The 22,646-nt window shown below is 42.6% G+C and overlaps 1 protein-coding gene and 1 long non-coding RNA gene across 2 annotated transcripts in view; both read left to right on the top strand.

Annotated features, from left to right (window-relative positions):
* Positions 1 to 2,014: 2,014 nt before the first annotated feature.
* On the top strand, positions 2,015 to 7,484 carry LOC108639596. Its single transcript, XR_001920613.2, has 3 exons — positions 2,015 to 3,727; positions 4,412 to 4,619; positions 7,027 to 7,484. It is a non-coding gene; the product is annotated as an uncharacterized LOC108639596 (long non-coding RNA).
* Positions 7,485 to 17,383: 9,899 nt separating this feature from the next.
* Positions 17,384 to 22,646, top strand: part of ZFYVE9 (zinc finger FYVE-type containing 9) — a 56,610-nt gene continuing 51,347 nt past the window's right edge. Inside the window, exon 1 of the mRNA XM_008925199.3 lies at positions 17,384 to 17,467. The gene's annotated coding sequence lies outside the window, so the exon portion shown is untranslated. The remainder of the gene's footprint in view (positions 17,468 to 22,646) is intronic.

The following is a 22,646-nucleotide window of genomic DNA, read 5'->3' as shown; positions in this document are numbered from 1 at the left end:
GGAACAAGGAGTTGCTATGCGCTCCCTTCTGTCAGGATCTTCACAAGTAATGTTTTGCATTTGGTGTGTACAAGATGAGATCCAGAGGTCTTAGAGCTGATTTAATTACCGAGCAGTATGTTGATTTACCAGTGTCAGGAAGGAACTGAGGAAGCTATAGCAGCACAGTAAAGCTGTGCTGTATGTAAGAGATGAACTCAAGCCTCTCCTGAGGAATGTCCAGGAAGGATCCTCCTAATGTTCCCTGGAATCAGAGTGTGCTGCTCCAGATGGTAGGGATGTACAGAGGGGCTGAACAAACTGCTCCTTAGGTGAAGGTGAGTGAGTGAATTCTTCCACTGGCACTTCAGATCAGTTTGGTTTTATTACTTGAAGACAATACTGGTTTCTTCAACAAAGTTAACAGACTTTATTTTGGAGATGCAGATTTCACTAATTCAATGATCCATGTTTTGTACTTGAGCAAATGAAGTGATGCAGAACAGAAGCCCATCACAACAGCAGCCACAGCAGCTTTGCAGGAGTGATAGCAGAAGTGCAGAGAATGGTTATTCACCTTCAACTGTTTGCTTTCCCATCAAGTAATGTTTTTTTATTTATTCCTTCACTTTCAAAGACCTCTTTGCAGACACTGAAGAACTTAATGGATTTATTCAGAAACATGAGGGCTGCAGTGTCAATCAAGAATTCAGGTAGCCAAGTGGAGCAAGCAAAGAGACTAATTCTAAAATCAGTTGTCTTGGTATGTTTGGGTGGAAGCTTGGGTTGATTCCTAGGGCAGGGTTATTGGGAATTAAGCTTTCATTCACATCCAACTCTGTGCTGGGCAAGAAATAACACTTGTACATCTTCCAGTGCCTTGGGTTGCCTTTATTCCAGCACTGCTCTGCCTCCTCTGTGTACTTTGTAAATAATTGAACACAAAGTGGATGTTTCTTAAGAGAGCTACATCTCTGTGCAATTGGTATAAAAAGGCTACTTCTACATAATAAACACATGATATTCAGTGGGCTGTCAGTACTATTGAACAGTGGGCTGTAGTACATCTGACACCACACTACACATCAGACCCACAGCTTGCTCAGATGCTGTTTTTTCTTGACAAATGGTGTCTGACAGATCCTCAAATATTGGGTGGCATTTCCTTGAACTTTGCATTTACAGGTAGATTTTTGTAGCTAAGCTAAATTAGTTGCCTCCTTGAAGTAAAAGGAGATTATCTGCTCATTTGAGTTCTTGAAGATGTTTTGATATTTTTTATTAAGTATTGATGCTGAGGCAAACATTGAAACAAAAAATCCTGTTCCAAGGCCCTTTGACCTTTCAGTGCACGTATCCCAGCTGAATAAAAGGAGTTAAGCAACCTCTTGCCCTCCCTTGCACCACCCTTGAGGCAGCTATAGTAACTGCTTATGTCAAAAGGTAATATTAGAAAATATTTAATATATTTTTAGATTATATTTAATGCAACTTAGCTGACAAAGAAGAGCCAGTGCTGAGACCAGCTCTCCACAGATATTGGGAAATGTGGCACAAACTCCATTTTGAGAACAGCAGATCTCATTTTGAGGCCGTGTGTGAAGCTGGGAATTTCCGAGTGATGCAAATTATAACCAGATACAGGTAAGTGAAGACTTAAAACCTCAGCTGATTGTCATCAGGTTACCAGGCCTATGCATACCAAGAGTGAAGTTCCCTGAAAAGCTTTCACTAATCTCTGGCTTCTCTGCTGCCAATGGGGCAGTATTCCCCTTCCTTTGCTTTCTCAAACTGATGCCTGAGGTCAGCTGGACCAGCTTGCTCTGAAGCTGTAGCTTTGGAGCTCCTCTCGTGTCCTTTGCTCACCCCCTGCCAGGCAGTGTTCAGTCTGTGTGAGATGAAGGGTGAGGGGCAGTGATTGCAGGCTCTGTTTGGGCAGTGGGGATGGGCAGCAGCAACCAGCCTCCAGGCTGCACTGAACTGGCCTTTCAGCCCTTCTGCTGCTGCTGCCGCCTCTGCTGCTGAGGCTTGGCTTGGCAAGACTGGGGGCAAACCTGTGCTGCTGCTGCTGCCAGGATCCTACTGAGTTTGGGGAAAGGGAAGGATTTGCTGTATTGGTGACCATGTGGTCAGATACTGGAACTTGCAGCATGTTTCTAAACTTGACATTGTGAAACAAGGGCTCAGACCAGTTCACTGAGCCTTGTGAGACACAGGCACTGCCTGCACCATGGGCTGATAAACTGCAGCATGTGACCTCAGTGTGCCCTATCATCCTCTGCTCCAGCCATCCCTCTGCTCCACAGCCTTCCTCTGAGCCCATTTTGCATGTCTCTGTTTAGATGAATGCTGATTTATTGCAGCAAGCTGTTGAAGTTTTGATTCATCCTGCAGGTTCTTGTTCACTGAAAATCACTTTTTAAGTTACTTGCCGAGATCTTTAATAAGGAATTTCCACTTTTGTGACAAGATCTGGTTTCAAATGGGTTCTGGCACGTGGTGTTGAATTGAAAATAGCTGTAACTTGCTTACAGCATTGTTAGAGTCTCCAGGGATAATGATGCAACTAAAGCTTCTGCTCTGTTCACTTTGAAACTCTTGCTCTATTGCTGGAGACTCTGCTCTGTGTGATGGACAGTTGTAATTAGTGACACTTTTGCATGTTTGCTGTTTCTGAAAGAAAGCAAATAGGGCCTAAAATAATTTTTACTTTGAATAAGGATTTCTTCCCCTGTATGTCTTAAGTTTCCCACAGCCTGCTTCCTCAGCTCCACTGAAAGACACCATGTTTTCTCATGATCTCCTGCTGGATGTTTGGCTAATTTGCTGAGACTTCTATTTTGAAACAAAAGTGATGTTGGTCTTCTGAAAAACAGGGAATGTGTTACATTTTCTAGTCTTTTTTGTGTCACCTTTCTCTCAACCACTTTATTTCTGTGTTGTTGTAAATTATTAACTTTTGAACACAGAGATATTGTTGCCTCTAACTCTTCTCCTGCCCTTTGAGTTGCAGGGTTGCTTTTATTGGCAGCATGCACTGAGAAATCATGTTGGCCACTTACAGCCCTGAAATTGTAATAGTTTATCCCATTACATGGTGATTTTTTCCAGCTCGGTTCTCCTGAGAACCTTGAAATGGGCTTTCCATAAAAACATTCCAGCCACTCTTTTTCTTTTAAAGGCTATAGTCAAATTTGAAGGGATAATCTGGCCATTGTTTCTTGTGGTATACATGTTCTACCCTGATGATTTTGTAAATTATAGAGGATTTTTATTTTTATAATGCAGTCCGGGTCACTGAGAACTGGAGGAATGAGCTTGCTCGTTCTTTGGCTGCAAGCAGACACACGTCATTAGCATCTTAACTGATGGAAACTTTTCCGTGAAAAATGCACACACTCTTAATGCTTTTAATCTGCACAAGCACTCCATGAGTTTCCAATAAGCTGTAATAAAAGGTTTAGGTGTCTTATACCTACATTTCCTCAATGGCTCACAGTACCATCCTCAGGAATGTATTCCAAGTGCACTCTGCTTTGTGACTGGTTGTTTTGTCATCTTCCTTTCTCTGTAGCTGTTGTGAGTATTGTCTGAGAACCAGAACTGTTGAATTTGGACTGACAGCACAGTATGCTGCTACTTTCAAACTGCTTGGGCCCTCGTGTTCATTATGATTCAGGATGGCAAGTATTTGTCAGGAAAGAACAAATGAACTAGAACAAGAATTCACTTGCATTGAATAAATACGGTGAGCGATTCTTTTTATTAGTTCCTCTGCTGAGACGTTAATCTGTGTTAAAATTTGTATGAGATGTGCCTTCAATTCTCACCCTTTTATGTTAACACTTAGATAAACCAAGATAGGAGAGAGGTGATTAAGTGCTTGTCCTCAACTATTCTTGCCCTCATAAGCAGTCCCATGAAAAATTGCTGTGGGAGGAATTACATGTATTGTCTGCTTGGACAATAAAAACAAGCTTTAACAGTTGTTCTTACCATAGTTAAGTAATCCTGTTAAAGCAGAAACATTTGCAAGTTTTATACTCGGGATGTCTTTCTGGTTTGGTAAAAGCAAAATAAAGCAAATTTCAAAGATGCCAAAGAGCATTTTTGTTTCTCTCCCTCCCCTCCAAGAAAGCAGCTTCCTGATGTATATACTGTTATTTATTCTGCCCTATTTAATTCTGCATCATAGTCAAAATTGTTTGCAAGGGTTCTGGCTGGCTGAAATGAGGTACCAGGCTTTTTTAGCAAACTCAGAGCATTCAGCTGACTGAGGGACAAACCTGAACAACATCCAAACATGTCTCATTGAGATGTTGAGGAAAGAGCTGGTCAGGCCTTCCCAAGTGTCTGACTCACAGCACTCCACAAAATCTCAATCGTGTGATTTAGCAAGTCATAAATAAGCCTGGGGTGGGTTTTTTTATAGGCCTAATTACACCTGGTGAAGCAGTGTCCTTTTGCTCGAGCGGGGAGTTGCCACACTGCTGCAAAGGCAAAACATGGCCAGGAGAACAGAAAGGGTCAAGCAGAGCCATGGAGTTCCTGGGACAAGCAGGAGCAGTGTGTGTACTTGTGACCCCATTGTCTCCATGTGCACACTTCCTGGGATGTGGTGGTAGGGTTTGTCTGTGATGGTAAGTCTGAACCATTCCCTGTTTGCCATCACTGCTGACTCAATAAATGACACAGTCGAGGTGAGCATGTGTTTTGTGGATTTTTTCTTTGTTGGTTGGTTGGTATGTTGGGTGGTTGGGCTTTTTCCCCCCCTCATATGTATTAGTGAAAGAAAAATGAACTGCTGGGGCACCAGGCACACCTGCCTGGAATAGTGAGTGACTATTCAGCCAGATCTTTACGTAACACCAGTGATGTTACTGCTTCTTTCATTCAGTTTTTTTTGACTCAATGCAGAACCATAATGGTTTGGAAGGGACCTTAAAGGTCATGTAGTTCCAACCTCCTGCCATATTCCAGTGTCTGCGGGATTCCAGGCTCATACAGTCCATCTTCAACACCTGGCAAATGGGAATTTTAGGTATGTTTCTTTGAATAAGGAACACAGCACAGGCTGGTATGTGAAGCATTTGCTAAGCCAGTGCAGCTGCAACTGATGGGATATTTTCTACCATTAGGGGAAATGAGTGCAGCCAATGCCATTCCAGCCATTGCTGGGCTAATACTTGAATCTCAGGGATTGCCTATTAAACACTGATGGTAAGGGAAGAACACAGTTGCCATTAGTGTTGCATCAATGTATCGTGTCGCGGGCCTTGCTCAATACTAATTCCTTGTTACGTTATTTTCTGTAAAAAAAACAGAATGAAAGACAGCCCTTTCCCTTAAACCTCCACAGGGATTGTGTAATGAATGAAACTGGTTTTCAGTAATTATGAATGGCAGTAAAGTCCACTTAGAGGGGTCAGGGATTCTTCCTTACAGAAATGACTGTAGTGTCCCAGCAGGACATGGACAACAGAATCCATCCCACTTATATTCCCTTTGAAGCAGACATAAAATTGTTTAATAATCACCATTTTGTGAAAGTTGCATTGAGATGTTTGTCATCCTGGCAAAGGGAACCATCCTTGTTTACTGGTCAGCTTTCATTTTTGTGGCCTGTTACACTAAATGGCATTTTTACCAAGCTGAAATATTTTCTCAATCAAAGTCTTTAGTAGTAGGGAGTGCTTTGAACTCAGCTTAGAAAGCTCATTCTTTCTAGTATTTGAAGCCTTTGCCTATTACATAAATTACAGGCTTAATGAACTCCCCTTTGTCCCACATGTACATTATCTTGAAATTGTCTGTCTTCCCCAACCCCAAATTCATTAATCACCTGCACGCTGCCACAGTCACAGAGCCATGAGCCTGCCACAATTCTGCCAAATTTTCATCTTTCTTGCTTGTAACCTTGTCCTTCCTATTCAAGCCCTCTCTCTGAGGTATCCATTTCTGTGTTGCCATACCAGACAAAGTTCTGGCTCAGTTTTAGCTTGGCTCCCTCATTCGTCCAAGAGACATTATTAGATGCTCAGCTTTTTGCAAACTATAGAGGGAGATGTTTGCTCACCAGGTGGGATTTTTTTCTAGAGTGAAGCACTCATTTACCTTGGAGGAAAAGGAAAATCACACCAACTAAACAGAACTTTTCTTTCTGGCTGTCCAATAAAAGGACCACCTCATTACTGAAGGGAGAATGAGGGAGAGGGGTTTAGTTTCAAGATGTTTGACTTCTTTCTGCAGTTGGGTACTGTTCTTACCCTTTGGTGCTTGGTTCAGGCAGGAGTTTTCCATCCAGTCTGCTTTCCACTTTTTTCTTATTTTGCTGTGCTACAGTTTACATAAAACTATTATATAATTTATACAAAGTCATTTATTTTAGAAGACTGTCCTATAAACAGAATGAGGGATTTGGTATCAGGTATTATGAATGGGTAAACCAGTTCCATCATTTTCCAAGTTTCTTGAAACATAAATCCCTCTACAGAGAATTTTCTCTGGTGTCATATGTGGTACTTGAGAACCAGTGAAGGTGACTTATTTCTGAAGGAAAAAAACCTTTTTCTAAGCTTTTTCCTGTTTCACAGTTGCCTGTGTTGTAGCAGCCTGGAGGGAAGGTGCCAGTGCTGGAGCCAGGCCCTGTGTGTGCCTGTAATGACCACAGGCACTTAAGGCTCCTGTTCTATAACACTTCAAAATTATACCAATTTCAGAACACAGAAATTGTCATGTGAACATGATCTTCAGAGAGTAAATTAAATGGGTTATAACTGTCTTCCCTAGTGAATTTATGGTGTGGGGAATTTCATGTCAGCTCAGCTGACTGCCTCATTTTTCACTATGGGTTTTCCATTTTCAGTTAAGCTGTTGCTATTTAAAAAGATGACTTCCATGTCATTTGCAAAGCATGTAGAAGCTGGAGGCAGTTCAGCATTTTGACACTCTTAATTAACTGATGGCCTGTCATGAAAGTAGGGTGTAATTAAATGATATAGTAATTTTGGCCGTGCTGCTTTTCAAACTATTTTTATATCTCAGCAGAATAATTCAGGTGGTGACATCATGTCAGTATATGTCCTTCTCCTTCCTCAATGCCTACTCAAGAATTGTTGCTCATGGTTCAAAATAGCTATAAGACAATAAATTCCAACCAATTCTTGGTGAAAGAGGAAATAGAAATTAAAAAAATTTCCTGTCCCAGACTGTGGCCTGTCATCCTGTTGGGGTCTGTGAAGATGAGGTGCAATATGTGACAACCTACACATCCTGTAGGAGCAAATCACACATTCGGAGATCTGCGGAGTTTCCAGGACAATCCAGATGGGTTCATGAGAAATGACGGGAGAAAATAAAGGTAATATTGATTGCTACAGAGCCTGAGCCTTCGGATACTGCTAATGATTTGAGTAAGATTGGATTTGGATTTGGCCCAAAATACTTTTGGCTAGTGAAGATTATACTGTCTTCAGCTAGAGGGGCGGGTGTTGAAATGGGAGTGCTTTTACTGGGTGAGCAAACATAGTTTTATGGAGGTATTCCAGGAGAGACATGTCCCTAACGCAGCCTGACAGTGTTACTGTTCAGAAATTAATGGGATTTGCCAGGAGCCAGTAATACCCACTACATTTTGAGCCAGGTTCTTTTGATGTCCATTTTCTGATGTGCTGCCCTGGGGAGATCTGCCATCTATTCATCTCTTCAATCCTTTAATAACATCCCTTGTGCCAGGAACATCAGAATGCTGAATGCCATGACTGAGACGTTACTATGAATATGCTGAAGATCTTTGCTGGGTGTGCGATGAAACGATCTTTGGGGAATAAGTGAAACAAAAGAGTGTGTAGGATATCCTTTAATTCAATGAAGAATGTGGGTGGAGAAGTAATTGAAATGAACAAGATGCTTTGGATTTTCCTTAATGCCTTGAATACTTCGGGGTGTACTTAAACCTCTGTGTGTGTGTGTGTGAACCGTTTGCTGCTCAAAGAACTAATGAAAGCAGGAGCCCATGTTTTTTAACCTGCCCCCATCACACCTTTTCCCTGAGGTGTGGGCACTGTATTCCCTGTGGCAGTTCTGAGAGAGGAGAAATAACCCTACAAAGGATTTTAGACTTGTGTATGTCTGAGTGACAGCCACCTGCTGCTGAAAGCTACTGGAGTGGCTCCTTCCCTCTCCTTGCCCTCAGCAGTGGCGGTCCTTTGTGACCTTCTATGGCAGTCACCAGTTGCCTCTTTCAAGTGTGGTTAAACCTGAGCAACATATTCTTGAATTATTTAAGGGGAAAGGAAGATGTGCCTGCGATCTGCAGCACAGGTGTGTGAGCCTCTCTCCTTCCAAAGGCAGCTTGAAGTATTTTCTGCACAAAGGATGGTGTTTTTGATGCCCACTGCACCCACTGTCACTAAGAAGGAGTAGGGAGGAAAAGCCCAGGATGCCAGCAGCGGATAAGCCAAGCCATAAGGCAACAGTGTTGCCTGCAGAAGTGATGCCTGCCAGATTCCTTCAAGAATAAAATCCCTTTTGTTGGAGTTGGACTCAATCACTCCTTGAATGATTTAATTACAAAAAAACATTAACCAGAGCTAGAGAGTCAGGCATGTCTATGGATAGCAGCTATTCATTTATCTCTAGCACAACAAAGACAGGAAATGCTTAAGATAACAATGATCCAACTACATCTATCACTTCCTTTCAAGGAAGTTTCAGTTCCTTTCAAAAGAAAACCCTTTGAATCTAAGAAGACCTAAAGACTACACTCATACATATTAGATCAAACCCTTCTCATAAGCATTGAAAGAAAAAAAGATACTATACATGAAGGTCTATACTTTTGTTGTCTTACATCCTCAAAAAAAAGCCCCTCAAACAACAAAACCAACCAGACTGGAAGTATGTAACTGCATGATCATAGACGTTGTCAAGTCTACACTTGGGCTGAAAACTTTTTCTGAAACGTATTTCCTACTTCCACCAGAAACTATGAGCTTCAAGCAGATTGTGTGCCTTCACTGCTCCAGCTGTCCCTCATCCTCTGCCTTCCCCTGCTCCAGCACTCATGCTGCAGAGAAACTTGTGATTAAAGAGAAATAGAAAATGTCACAACCTTCGCAGAACAAAGAAGGATCAGAAGGAACGTAGTGGAAATGAACAGAATCAAGGATTGTATAGAGGAAGATCGAAGGGCATTAAGTTAAATTCTGCAGTAGGGCATTTACATCTGATGAAAGAATATATTTTTGAAGTACCTCAATTAGTTCATGGAACTCACTGCTACAAAATGTCACAGATTAAAACAGGATTTAAAAAGGATTAGATGTTCTTCCCTATAAACTGTGTATCCATTTATATTAGTTAGGTACAAGAATGAGCTGATTTATTTCATTTGAATACTGAATCTATAAAAAAATCTGACAGCTGTTTTGGTCATGGAATATAGTTATGTTGGAAGAAACAAAAGACTTCATCAAAAGATATCACTTCAACATTCATAATAATGGGTTATTTAATAATACCTATGTTGATTTGATTTTTCAGCAGTAGATTTTGCACTGTATATAATTAAAATTGAGTCAAGTTTGAATTGTAGTGTTTTGATTTCTCTAAAATTGTTTTGTTCTTAGAATTTTCCTTGCATCTGAAGTGTTGACATTCGAGGGAGTGGATTTCTGTTCACAAAAACAGTCATTGAAAAATCCTCCACAAAACATCCTCTGTGCTACTGTTTGCTGGTGGAATTCCTTTCTGCTGTGTCTGATGCAGTTTGTCCCCAGCCAACATATTGACTAAGTCTTGCCTCTAGGAGTGAGTGCACCAAGCACTGAGGACGTTCACTGAAGCCCACACAAATGCCTGAGTCTGTTATTCATGAGCTTGTAAGCTCCCTTGTAGGCTCACAGTTGGTCTGGTTTTGGAGAATCTCTGTTTAAAAATCACCCATTCTTCGCCATTGTGTTTCCTATGGGCCATGAAGCATGAATACCTTGGTGGGATGCATGGAAAAGTGAATATGGCTTTTTAGAAAGGGCTGTCAAGAACTTAGAAACTTCCCTCTAGAAGTTGTGAGGTGTGCTGGTCCCTCCCTCCTCACCAATGTATCATGCTTAAGGCAGATTTTTTTAGACCAAACTGGCACAAATTATGACTTTTATCTAAACAATGAGAGTCACAATTCTCAAGCCACCATCCTCTGGCACAGTGCCAACATTACTCCTGGAATACTATTCTCTTTGGAAGAGTTTTATATGACTGAGGAAATTAAATAATACCACAGCCCAGTGATATCCCAATAAACATGAGATAGGATGCAAGATCAGGAGGTCTACAATTCCAGTACAAACTCTGAAAGGCATTTTTTGAGCAATGGGGAGCAGATTGCTGAATCCTCACGAGGCAACCAGCAGGTTTCAACTATTTGTAAGTTACTTTTAGATCTTCAAATGCTAAAAACACATCTGTCAGCATTTTAGGAAGATGAAGTTCTGAAGATGGAGTTACTGTCTCAAACTCCCATTCATTTTTGAACCTCAAAGTTCTTTTGTTTCGTTGAACCAGAAAGCACATATTTAGGTGATGATTTCATATCTTCCAAATGATAGCTTTTCATGTAATCATCATAATAACACTTCCCATGAGAGACTCTCCAAGTGGCTTCACAGACCTTCCTGAGGTCTCATGGAACTCTTACTCATGCTGTAAATATAACTACTTCTACTACACAGAGGAGAGAGGATCAGTCGGGTTAAATGTCACCCAGCAAGTCAGCAAAGAGTTGAACAAGAACCTGTTTCTCCCGATTCCAAATCCTGGCGAGTTTGTTGTTACTGAGCACAGACATGTTCATCTGGAACACTCTCACAAATACTTGAACCCCATGAGTATTCATTGAAGGCATTTCCATCTTCTGGCCAGAACAGGAATGTAATCAAAAAGGTACTTAAGCATTTCCAGGGCTTCCAAACACAGATGAATAAAAAAATAAACAGTAAGAATTAAATGATCCAGTTGCTTATTGTTTTCTTGTTAACTTAATCCTGTAATTTGCCTTATTGCTTAACAGGGGCTTTCAAATTACCTGAGCATCACATCTCATTCTCAAATATCAAGTCCAAATAACAACCCCTGAAAAGTTGTTCTATGAGTATTGGAAAAATAGCCGTTGTTTGCCCATGGATTTGTGCCACCCTCTGATCCCTTCCTTGCACTCACCCCAGCCCTGCCATGTCCACAACAACCCTCTTCCCACAACAACCTCAGCTTCCTCCACATCCTCTGCAAGGCCAGAGCAGACACTGATTACCAAAGTGTCTGCTGCCACACTCAGTATGTACCAGCAGAGTTGGACTGGCTTTGGCTCGGCCCCTCTGTGTCTGACCATGGATTGACACAAAACTTTTAAGAACTAAATTTCCTTTGAGACATCAGTTTTTCATCTGTGGCAGAAATTGGCCAAGAGATCGTAAAGATATGGGAAGGAGGGAGGGGAAGAGGAAGGCAAACAATTTAATGGAATAAGTGTTATTTCTTTATTAAGCTTGGGCTAATAATTTAAAATGCGTGCCAGAGGGAGAGAAAAAGAAAAGAATCAAGATGTAATTGAAGTCCAAAGCCCTTGCCCAAGTTCCCACATAAGTTTAAAACAGATACAGACACAGATCTCTTAGACCCTCTGGGCCAGTGTCTGGAATATTGGAGAGAAAAGTGATGGATATTTCAAGATTTAGCCAGCACAGACAGTAAGGAAGTGTTGCCCCCTTTTAAACGCACAGCCTATTGAGATTACTGCTGGAAAGGATTACAATGCAATCTTTTTTTTTTACTCCTAAGAATAAGTCCTATCTGGTGGAAAATGCATCATAGATTAATTAAGTGCCCATGTATTAGTGGCTTTATCGTATGACTCACTAATACTGAGTTAACCTTAATATAGGATTCTGAGGATATTAAGCTGAGGATTTTATTGATTCACATTGTTCTGGTGCAGGTAGTACTTGAGTGTAATGGATGAAGTCTGCACAAAATTTAGAAAAATCAAAGATCCGAGGCTGATGAGGTAATCAAGGTGTATTAAGACAGACAGCACAGGAGCTGGGCCAGTCTCTCAGCCACTAGAGGGCAAAGCCACAACATTGCAAACTTCGTCACCGCACCTTTCTAAGGGTGTTATCAAGGAGGGGTTGTTTTTTTACAACAAAAGCTGGTTAAATGATCACCAAGCCCTTCCCCATCAATGGCGTTAGTAATGAATACTTACAGTATCGTTTCTGTCGGTGTGGTGTGCAGGCAGTCCTTAGCAACTGCACGGGAAAAAGAAGCCAACATTTTCTTCCATGGAACTGCTAATAAAAGCTTCAGTCATCCAAGAGGTTTGGACCCTTTAGGTTCACAGCAGAGGCCTTTCCTACTTGAGAGCTTACATATCAGTAGAAGACTGAGCACCTGTCTCAGGAACCACATCGGGAAAGTAATGAACATTTTGCTGCAAGGTTTCCTAATTGTTTGATGGTACCAGATCAAACTGGGAAAATCCTGAATGTTTCCATCACTGACAGATTTTGGAGAGGTCCAGAGCCTTATATACAATTCCCTACCCAAGTCAGTCTTTGACCTTCTAATATTAAGTGTTCCAGTTCTTCTCTCCCCTGGTTCTTGCCCTCTCCTGTGCCTATGTCTATTATCAGTCATCTATTCTCTGCTCCTGCTAAAATTCCCACTCCATTGTTCCGAGATCAGGCATGGATCAGCTTTGGTGTGGACCTGAGAGACTGCTTGGCACAAGATCAGTATCCTGCATGTGAGTGGCCAGAAGCAGATGCCAGAGGAAGAGTTTAGTAGCAGGATAATCATACAGTCACATTTGTCAGGAGTAACCTCCCAGCTCCCAGCAATGTATGTCTCAGACTTCCCGAGTGAGAAAAGTTCTCTTGGCATGCAATATGCTTCAAAGGCTTTGCCTTCTGTGAACAAGTCCACCCATCCCTTCAACCAGTGTAAACATTGCCATCCCCACGGCTGCTCCCATCATGTGCTCAGGAGCACATGAGCTGTGTCAGATGATGCTGAAAGGGATGACAGGTTGTTACTTCTTAGTGCCCAAGGAAATTGAGTTCTGCATAGATGAGCAAACAGAATCCACAGCTATGCTCACAGAGCTCTGTCTCATGGGGAGCAGACTTACAGCACTGAACTCCTGCTTCTGCTAAAATTTAGTTTTTACAGTCACCTGATTTTGACATTTCCAGTGCTGGGAAATCTAACTTTTCCCTTTCTAAAGTGTCTCAGTGATTAATTACCTTCCCTGGTAGAAGACTTCACTGAGAAGCTGAATACAGTCACTGAATTTTGGAAGTACTTAGAACCTGTGATTGAGCGACCCCTTCACCTTTTTTTTGACACTGAAATAGATTGAACATTTTCACTTTCAATCTAATTCATTCTTATTCATCTTCTCTGAACCATCTTTTTTCCCCCTTCTATTAAGGAATTAAGGAATTTGGATATCAGACTTCAGGAGCACTGGAACTAGTACCAGAAAAATAAATACAGACATCTTTCTACATTATTCTCTTTATAAACCCAAGGATTGCATTGGCCTGTTGGCTACAGCACCACACCACCTGCTTATTTTCCTCTGATTATATGTGATGATTCTCCAGGTTTTTGGGCATTAACTTGTAAAGCACAAACTTTCTCATCCTATAATCACTGTCTTCATTCTTTGCTGCATGTTTTTACATTTGGCTGTACAGAAATGCATATTACTTGTTATCAAGCTGTCTCAGCTACTTTACAGTGTGTCTTGTTATTTATGAATCCCTATTGCTTACATCATCTACAAACTTTGTAAGTGATTATTTTGTTTCCTTAGAGCCATTAATATCAATTCAATACAGCATAGAACTAATTGCCAGAGGACCCAGAAACACATTCTTTGATGATGCCTTCTTATTTCCCCACTTTGTAACTGTCAGTTAGGTAGAGTCTCAGCAGTTTAATATGTGCTGTGATGAGTCTGTATCATTTTGACTTCTTAATTAAAATGCTGCAAGTTACCAGAACAAATGTTTTGCAAACCTACTTACCTTCATCAACCAAATTTGTAATGCCATTAAAAAATCAAATTATTTTGGCAAGATTTATTTTCCACGTTAATTTGCATTTATTGTGTTTCCATCCTTTAATTATTTTTTAATCAAGTAATGTAGATAATGTCCCATTATATTACTGAGAATTCTTGTCAGTCTGACAGGTCCTAATTACCCTGGTCACCTTGTTTACCCTTTTAAAATATTGGGACAATATTTCATCCAGTCCTCTGGAACTTTAACAGTGTTCCAAGATTTATTGAAAATCAACATTAATGGTCTAAAGATACTCTGTGCCAGTGCTTTTAAAACTTCTGGATGCAAGTTACCTGGATCTGCTGATGCCCAACTTCATTAGCTTCTGTTTAACATCCTCCTCAGTGCTTGTTGTAATGGAATGTATTTCATCATTATCACATGGTATTTGTATATCATCTGCCTCTTTCCCAAGAAATAGTTCTTGAGTTCTTCTGCCTTTCCTACACTGTTGTTAAACATTCTACTCTTTCCACCTAGGAAGAGAGTGAAGCTTTCATTAAGCTTCCTTTTCCCCCAAGTTTCTGCAACTTTCACCAAGTAGTTAAAAAATCCTCTTATTTGTTCTTAACTCTGTTGTTCAAAGATTACTCTTGAATCATTTTGAATCCCATATCAATTCCCTGGAACTCCTAGTTTTGTCTTTGTATTGAGTGTATGTCTTTGTATTGAGCCTGTAACTCTCTGCTGCTCCCTTCAACCAGGGCACCTCAGAGCTTCCCCTCACCTTTGTAACTGTGATCTTCTCACCTGTTTTCCAGATGCCTTTTGCAAATTGGAATATCATTTTCTATATGCTCTTCTTTATACCTTTTCCTTGGTAGCTTCTCCTAAAGAGCTGTGGAAAGATGGCAAAATACTTGGGAAAAGTGGTAGGAAACTCAGTACCAAATGTCTGTGCTATCATGTGGGAAACTATTGGGTGTGATTTCTTATGGTGATGCTGTAAAGGATCAGGGACATGGAAGAGCTGAAGATACTTCTTGGAGAATTTGTAACTGACACTAGCATTGAATGTGCCAAGTAAAAGGTCATGGTCCACATCTTACAACTTTGCTGGGGCTTGGGATAAAAATTATTGGTTTGGTTTGGAATAGTGTTTCTCACTATCCTTAGTGAAATGTTTCCTCTTGGGACAGTTGCAGAGGGAGCACAGCGAGAACACAGGATGGACAATCTGCCTGCATTAAGCTGAGGTGCCTGGTACCACAACTGCCTGGAGCAGCAATGTGGGTGTTGTGGAGTTTGCTGCTCCTCTAGATACTTCTTCATTAGGAACAAGTCATGTGGCATCCAAGATACCCAGAAGCAATGGGGAATGAGACCGTGTTCCATCACCTTAACTCACAGAGATGTTTCCCATTGCTCCTAACTCCTGTTTTGCATGCTTTCATGTGACAGCACTCTTGCAAAACAGCCAGTTATAATATCCTTCAGGAAAAACCTCTCAGTGTTTGGTGAGAAAACATTCCAATGAATGGTTGCATCCAGAGGGATTAAAGTAGAACAAAATTATGATAGTGATATGCCTCTGTGAGACTTTTGTAGATGGCAAACCTACGTGCTTGCACGCATTTGGCCAGAGGGTACAGAGTGTTATGTCACTCACCCTTTAATTTACTTCCTTTTTGTTTGCCAGGCATACTGTGTGTTTAGCAGTCTGAGGTGTTTCATGAGAATTGTTTTGAGGATGGTAATTGTGTATTGGACCAATCTGAAGCCCTCATCTGTGCTTCACAAGCATGACACCACTAATTGCTAAAGAGAGAGCAAGTTAGGGTTAACAGGGAATGCTTTATGGGAGAAAATAAATTCCATCTCCATTAACATGCTACTCCCAGCTATGATTGATGAGCATTTTTTTATCTTCTCAGCTCTTTGCCCATGGATTGATGATTCAGTTGATTGGGAGTATCTTGCATTTTCTGCTTGAAAAGCACATAGTTCTACCAGAATCAATGAATAAACATTAAGTGCTTCCCTTTCATTTCCAGCGGGATGGGCTGATGCTCTTGGAGCAAGGAGGCTTAGATTTTATCACCGAGGCTCATTACACCGTATTCCCTGACATACGGGGGAAGTTAATGGAGAAGCCTAACTTGCTGGAAAGTGATAGCCTGGAAGTGTGAAGGCCTGAGAAGAGGGAATGGCTGTGCAACTGCATTAGCAGCCACCACACTCGACTTTCCCTCCCTCCTGAGTTGCCATGGCCCTCCCGCAGCTGGAAGGTCACAGCACTGCCCGAAGGTGAGGGGACAGCGGCTCCTTCCCATTCCCCCTTCCTGAGCCCTTCCTGAGAGGGAGCTGGGATGAGGCATTCCCGAGGTGAGGGTCCCAGATGCGAGGGTTCCTGAGGCAAGGGGGTCCTAAGGCGAGGAGTGATGGATTCCTAAGGCTCTGAGCGCTCCTGCGGGAAGGGTGAGGCCGCCCGCGCCTGGCAGGGGCTGTGGGTGCGCGATGTGTCCGGGACGGCAGCCCAGCACTGTGAATCCCTGCGCCCGCCGGACCGAGACACGCGCGGGAAGTGACATTTCCTGGAGCTCCCGAGCGCCTGCAGCCAGGCGGGGAAGTGTCCCACTCCCGGCATGGGCGGCCGCCTCCTCTTGGAGAGAACGGGCGAGGCTCGGGGCGCGCAGTCACGGTTTGGCATAACCTGTCAGCTCGCCATCGTGGCTCGCGTGAGGAACGAGCGCGTTCGTTTGTTGTTGTTTGGCGTGGCGTGTTTTCGTTTATTTCTAATTTCTGGAACCCTCTTTGCTGACGGCTGGACGTGCCTGTGAGCGGATGGCCCCGTGCCTCGCACCCCTCAGGGTGTCCCTCTCCGAGGGTGAAGGTCCTCAACGCGAAATGGCGAAATAACACGCGGACGGCTCCCAGCCGCGAGTGCTGCTGACCGGGGCGTGCACGGTCACGTTACACCCCGGCTGCGGCCGCCTGCGGGGCAGCTCCCTCGGTGTGGTGCGTGGGTGCCCCCCGGCCGGGCTACCGGCGGTGCCGCCCCCCAGCCCTGCGTGTCTATCTGTGTCTGTCTGTCTGTCTGTGTGCGTGTTTGCGTGGCTGCGTCCCGCGGGCTCGGCGGGACCCCGCGCGGGGAGGGCGGCGGTGCCGGCGCGGAACCCCGCGCCGCGGGGCGGGGGCGCGGCAGCTCCGCGCCGCCTCCCGGCGGTGCCGCAGTGCCGTGCGCTGCCGCGGGGCCGGGCAGGGGGCGCTGCTGCCGGGCGCTGCGGGCGGCCTTGGCCGCGGAGGCAGCGAGCGAGCCCCGGCTGCGGCGGCGAGGGCGCGCCGGCCCCCCGCGCTCCCGGGGCAGCACCCGGGGGATCCCCCTCGCCATGCACGCCCGGCGGCGCCTGCTGCCTCCCGAGGTGAGTGAGCGCCGCCCGGCCCCGCCCCCGGGCCCGGCAGGCCCGGTACCCCGCTCCCCAGGCCCCTGCCCGCCCGCAGCGAGGCCCCGCGGGCGGAAGGGCCTCCGGCGCCTCCGCGGAGCCGCCGTGTCGCCGACAGCGCCGCGGGCCCGGGGGGCTCCGGGTGCCCCCTCGCCCCGCCGCCCTTGTCCCCGCACGCCGCCAAGGGGAAGGCAACGGTCGCTCCCCAGCCCTCCCCGGCCGCCCGCTCCTCCGAGCCCTCCCCCGCCGTTCCCCTCCGTCCCCGGACGCGCGGGTCGGGTGACCCGCTCGCTCGGGGCACCTTTCTCCCCGCGCCGGCGATCCGGGGGATGGGGAAGGAGCTCTGGCTCCCCTCGGACCCCGGTGGTGCCGGCGCGGGGCAGGGCGAGGCTGTTCCCGGGCAGCCGCGGCCGCCGGCCCGGCGAGGGGAGGATCCCTGTTTGCATCTCGTGCCCTTTTTATGGCCTGATCTCCGCTCTCTCCCGGGCAGGGAATGTTACTTGCTCATCGCGATGTGTAACAAGTCACTCCTGCAATGGTGGTAGTGGTGAAGGGGGATGGGGAGAGCGGGCGGGATGCGTTTTATAACATCTCTAATTACGTGAAATTGTGGTCATGTCTCACTCTAAGAATAACTGGCACTCTTGGCATGTCGGACTTTTTGCAGAGGTGGGCTGGTTACTTGCTTATAAATGTTACGGCTAAATAGGTGCCTATGGCAGAGGGTGGCTCAAGAATTGTTTTTATCTCGTTAACCAGGCTGAGAAACAAGTAGCAGATGGAAATTGATAGACTTTATATTTTCGTGTTAACGGTCTTGTTTATTTATAGACAAGATATTCCTTATTATTTTATGACAGAGGTTCTTCAGAGGGTGTAATTTTTACACGTATTTTCATTCAGTTCCAATATTAAAAGTTAACTGAATTCTGTGAATCTTATTTATTTAAGCGTGGTTGTCTCAGGTTAGAATTTCTGAATAACACTGCCCTCAATTTTTGGGTCCAGGCTGAATCCAAAACTAGAAGGAGCCCTGTATAAACAAGTAAAATAATAATAACAACAAAAAAGATGCTCTATGAGAATAAAAGCTTATATTTTCTTTGGGCATCATTTAGCTGACAACACAATGTCTGAAAACATTGTAATTAACTTTTATTAGCAAGTAATTTTTGATTGCGTGGAACGAATCCAAATTTTAGATATACCTTCAGTGGTTGAAACAACATCACAATCCTTTGTTACTGCCTGAACCCAGCAGTGTGCTGCTTTTTATAAAGTTACAGCATGTGATGCAAAATGAGAAGAACAGTCTCCTTGACCCAAGAGAGACAAAATTAAAAATCTCTTCAGAGGTTTGGGGAATCTGAAATGGAAGCTGAAGAAGGGTCTAAAATTTCAAAGAAACCTCCCTCTAATTGAAGACCCGATCCACACTGTACAAGTTACCATGTTCTGACACACTGATTGGTTCTCTTTGCTTTATGGGGCCTCCCTTAGTGTGTGAAAAAGGAAGAAACCCACCCCAAAACTGCAGTGCTGACTCCTGATAGTGGGTGTTGTTTTTGTGTGTTAGCTCTGAGTCAGTTATGAGGCCGGGGATTAAACACTTTCAAAGACACACATTTCAGGATCTGAGGCCTGGGGCTAAGGCTGAGATGAAATACAGTTTTTTTAGTTTGGCATAAAGTCTGACTGTGGTTGTCTCAGGGAACAAAGGTAGAGACTGAACAAAGATGCAGTATTAAAACTTGTGGCCAAAGAATGATAAGCTTTTAATGTCTGTTGTAGTCTGTCCACTAGCTGTGCCAGCTTTAGCAGAAAGCAGCTTGCTGGGTTTTGGCTCTACAGGCTATCTATAAAAAATTACCTGGAAATTATTATGGTAAAGGATTAGAATGAAGTTTTGCTTTTGGATAAAAGTTGGCCAAAAATAGATTTTTGTGTATTAATGTTTTGTTGATCAGAAAAATCTTTTTGATGCACTAAGCTGAGAATCTTCCAAATAAAAGTGACTTTCTTGACCAAAAATCAGTTGAGGGACAATAGTTTCAGTGCAGTCAGTCCCTGTGCTGATGAATCAGTGACCTTTTCCAGAACACTGTTGTGAGGCACCAGTATATTCATAGGCTGCTTTGAAAGTTTTGTATAAAGGCTGCTGTTTATTTTTTTAAGGTGATTGAGATTAAAGACTGAAGAAATCGAAAGGTGGCCTGTTTATAGTTCTATTTGTGATTCTTTAGGAGACTTGAACTTTGAAATGGACAGAAATGTGAACTGACATGTTTGGTTTTCCCTGCAGTCGTTTCTGTGAAGCATTGAGAAATGTGTCCCTGCAATGATACTGTAGGTTTAGAAAGCTTTTTGTATCGATAAGAAATAGATAGTCAAGAGTAAATGACTGAAAGTAACTGGAAGTATCGAGTTTTAGGTGATAGAAACAGCTTTTACTTCTGTGTTGGCTTCAAGTGTTGGCTATATCTTGCAACACTGGGAAAATTATATCAATTAATGTAAATGGATGGGAAGTTATAAAAGCTACATCAAGGATCCTTCGTTGACATAGTAGTTTCTACTTGAATTAGAATTCAGGAAAATTAGAATTCAGCATACATATTCATACAACTTTTTTGACTACTAACTGGAGCAAAACAGGCTATATAGTTATCAGAAGATTAGCACACTGAAAAATCAGTGTGATAAAAATAAATGACCATTATCATAATGCACACAAATATAATTTATATATAAAGAATCATATTTGTTTTATAGAGATAAATTATTTTATTTTTACAGATAACTAAAGTACTTTCCTACTTACTGTTTGTTTGACTGGGTTTCACTTAATTGAAACAAAAGGACAGCACAATTTCTTTTTTTAAATTTGGCTCAGAAGATTCTTTTTAGACATTGCACATTTGTAGATTTTAAGTTGCTCAGTTAAATCTTAATGAATGTATTTCTCAGCTAGTGTTTGTGGGAAGGAATGAGTATGAGTGTCATACTTAGGTTGTTAAACTCTGTCACTCTTTTAAATGTTAGTTTCTAGAGAAAATTGCAAGACATTGCAGATCCCAGGACATTTTCGTTGGGATTGATGGAATACCGCACTCAGTGCTTTTGTCTGTGACAGGTATTTGTTTTCTGAATGTGTTTTATGATGTTTTCTCCCTTTTGTATCACACACATGCAGAATTTGGGATATTTAGGAGTGCTACTATTCAGATTGCCATAGCAGACAGGTGGAATACGAGAAATACTTCTAAGCTGAGTTTATATTCTTTCAGTGAAAAATTCCAGTCTGGATTATTACTGGATTATTACATCAGTGATTATATTACTGTTGTACTACTAGAAGGGATAAGCAGGGATGTGTAATATTGGTATTTATTCTTCAAGAAATAACAGCCCTTCAACCTCAGCATCAAATAGGCTTAGCAGAGGAAAGGCAGAGGAAATCCATAAGGGTCATGACTAGAGAAATCTAATTAATTTAAAAACATAGGTTGAAGACAAACAGTGTATGGCCAGGAACTTATGGGTGACAACATTGGGTAAATTGTTCCTTCCCTATTCTTTCATCCAGATCTGCTCAAGTGAGAGGTGCCTTAAAGAAGCAAGTCCAGTCAGTTGACTTTTGCACAGACGTAGTTCTGTCACAGTAAAAAAAAAGGGTAAAAAAAAAGTGAGAAGCTATGTGAAAAACAGGTGTGGAGTCCCTGAAGCACAGAGAATCCACAGGTTGGAAGTGTGGAGCTGGAGTGCTCTCTGAATAGCTTGTGTGGTATCTTCAGTCTGAGTATAAACTAAGGCGAGAGTTGTGTTCATTACGAAGGCCAGTGAGGAGAGAACTTCAGGAAACTTTACCCTTGTTTTGCTTCCATGTAAAATTTGATAATTTGGAAATGTCAGTGTGTGACAGTTGGACCATATGTTGTGTTTTGAAGTTTTGGTGTCACTGTATTAAACTTTTCACGTATTTTGTCCCTGGTGTACATTGGGCAAATGAAAACATGGACTTCAGTGTCGGATTTCCACTTGCATTGTTTTTTTTTGTTTATCTCTATATTCTCAAGTAGCAATTACTAACTTTCATATGGAATTGTTTGCGGATAATGGTAGTGGCTGTACCTCTGTATTCTGTCTCTGTATTATATAGAGAGTATATACCAATATCTTTGTCTTATTGCTATACATGTTAATTATTACTTATATCTCTGATGTTTTGATGACAACTGAAGCTACACATCTACCTATGAGTCAGTGGAGTCAATTTAGTATCAGGTGTTTAAGGGAATACTCTGAAGATCTAGAAAAATTCCAGTAAGCTCTGCTAGGATCCTCCAGGTTTTTCTGTCAAGAATTGCACACCATGCTACTTGTATAGATTTTGCTTCTGATTCTATACTTCCCCCTCCCCCCTTTTCGATATCAACAAGGAAGTTTGATTTATTTTTTTTTTATTAAAGATTGATTGCTTAATGAAGTATAATCAGACTTCACATTTGGAAATGGTATTGCCAGTTAACGATTTTTCTAAAAATTTTTTCTGTTGGATTTCTGCTATGGTTTGGTTCCAAAATAGTAACAAAGGTGGAAAACTCCCTAATGGAGGCTCGAGGCATCAACTGGTTCTTTAGACAGTGCTGCTGAGCCCTGGTCTGGGGGATGGCTTTGTTTATAAAGTAATGCAGTAATGGATCTTCACCAGTCTCTCCTTGGTTTTTGGTCCGACTGGAGCTGAACTGACATTCATAGTAGTTATAAAAAGCACTAAAGCCTAATAACAGACAAGGCTGAAAGTATTTGTTTGTTTTTTCTGCTATTATCTATGTTTGAAAATACTTCTATGTTGTAGAATTTAGTTTGGTAGCTATTTTAGGACTCTTCCCCAGCTATTTTTCATTAGTGACAGAGGAATTAGGCGCGATCAAAGATGCTGTAAGTGTTTTCAGCCTTTCATTGTGTTGAGAAAAAAAATCCCTTGTCCATGTAAGAGTTGGAAAACAAATACTGTATACCAAATTGTGACTATAATGACTGTAATGTTTCAGTGTGAATTTCACTTATTGACTTCTTGCACTTCAATTTCGCCGAAGAGCGGTTGTGGGCCTGCATAAAAAGGCAAAATGCTTAGTGCATGTCTTCAGTTCAGTGC

The sequence above is a fragment of the Manacus vitellinus genome, unplaced genomic scaffold (assembly GCF_001715985.3).
Source record: "Manacus vitellinus isolate BGI_N305 unplaced genomic scaffold, ASM171598v3 scaffold_21_pilon, whole genome shotgun sequence".
Taxonomy (NCBI): Eukaryota; Metazoa; Chordata; class Aves; order Passeriformes; family Pipridae; genus Manacus; species Manacus vitellinus.
Note: the sequence above shows the minus strand (reverse complement) of the source record. Positions and strands in the feature narration are given on the sequence as shown.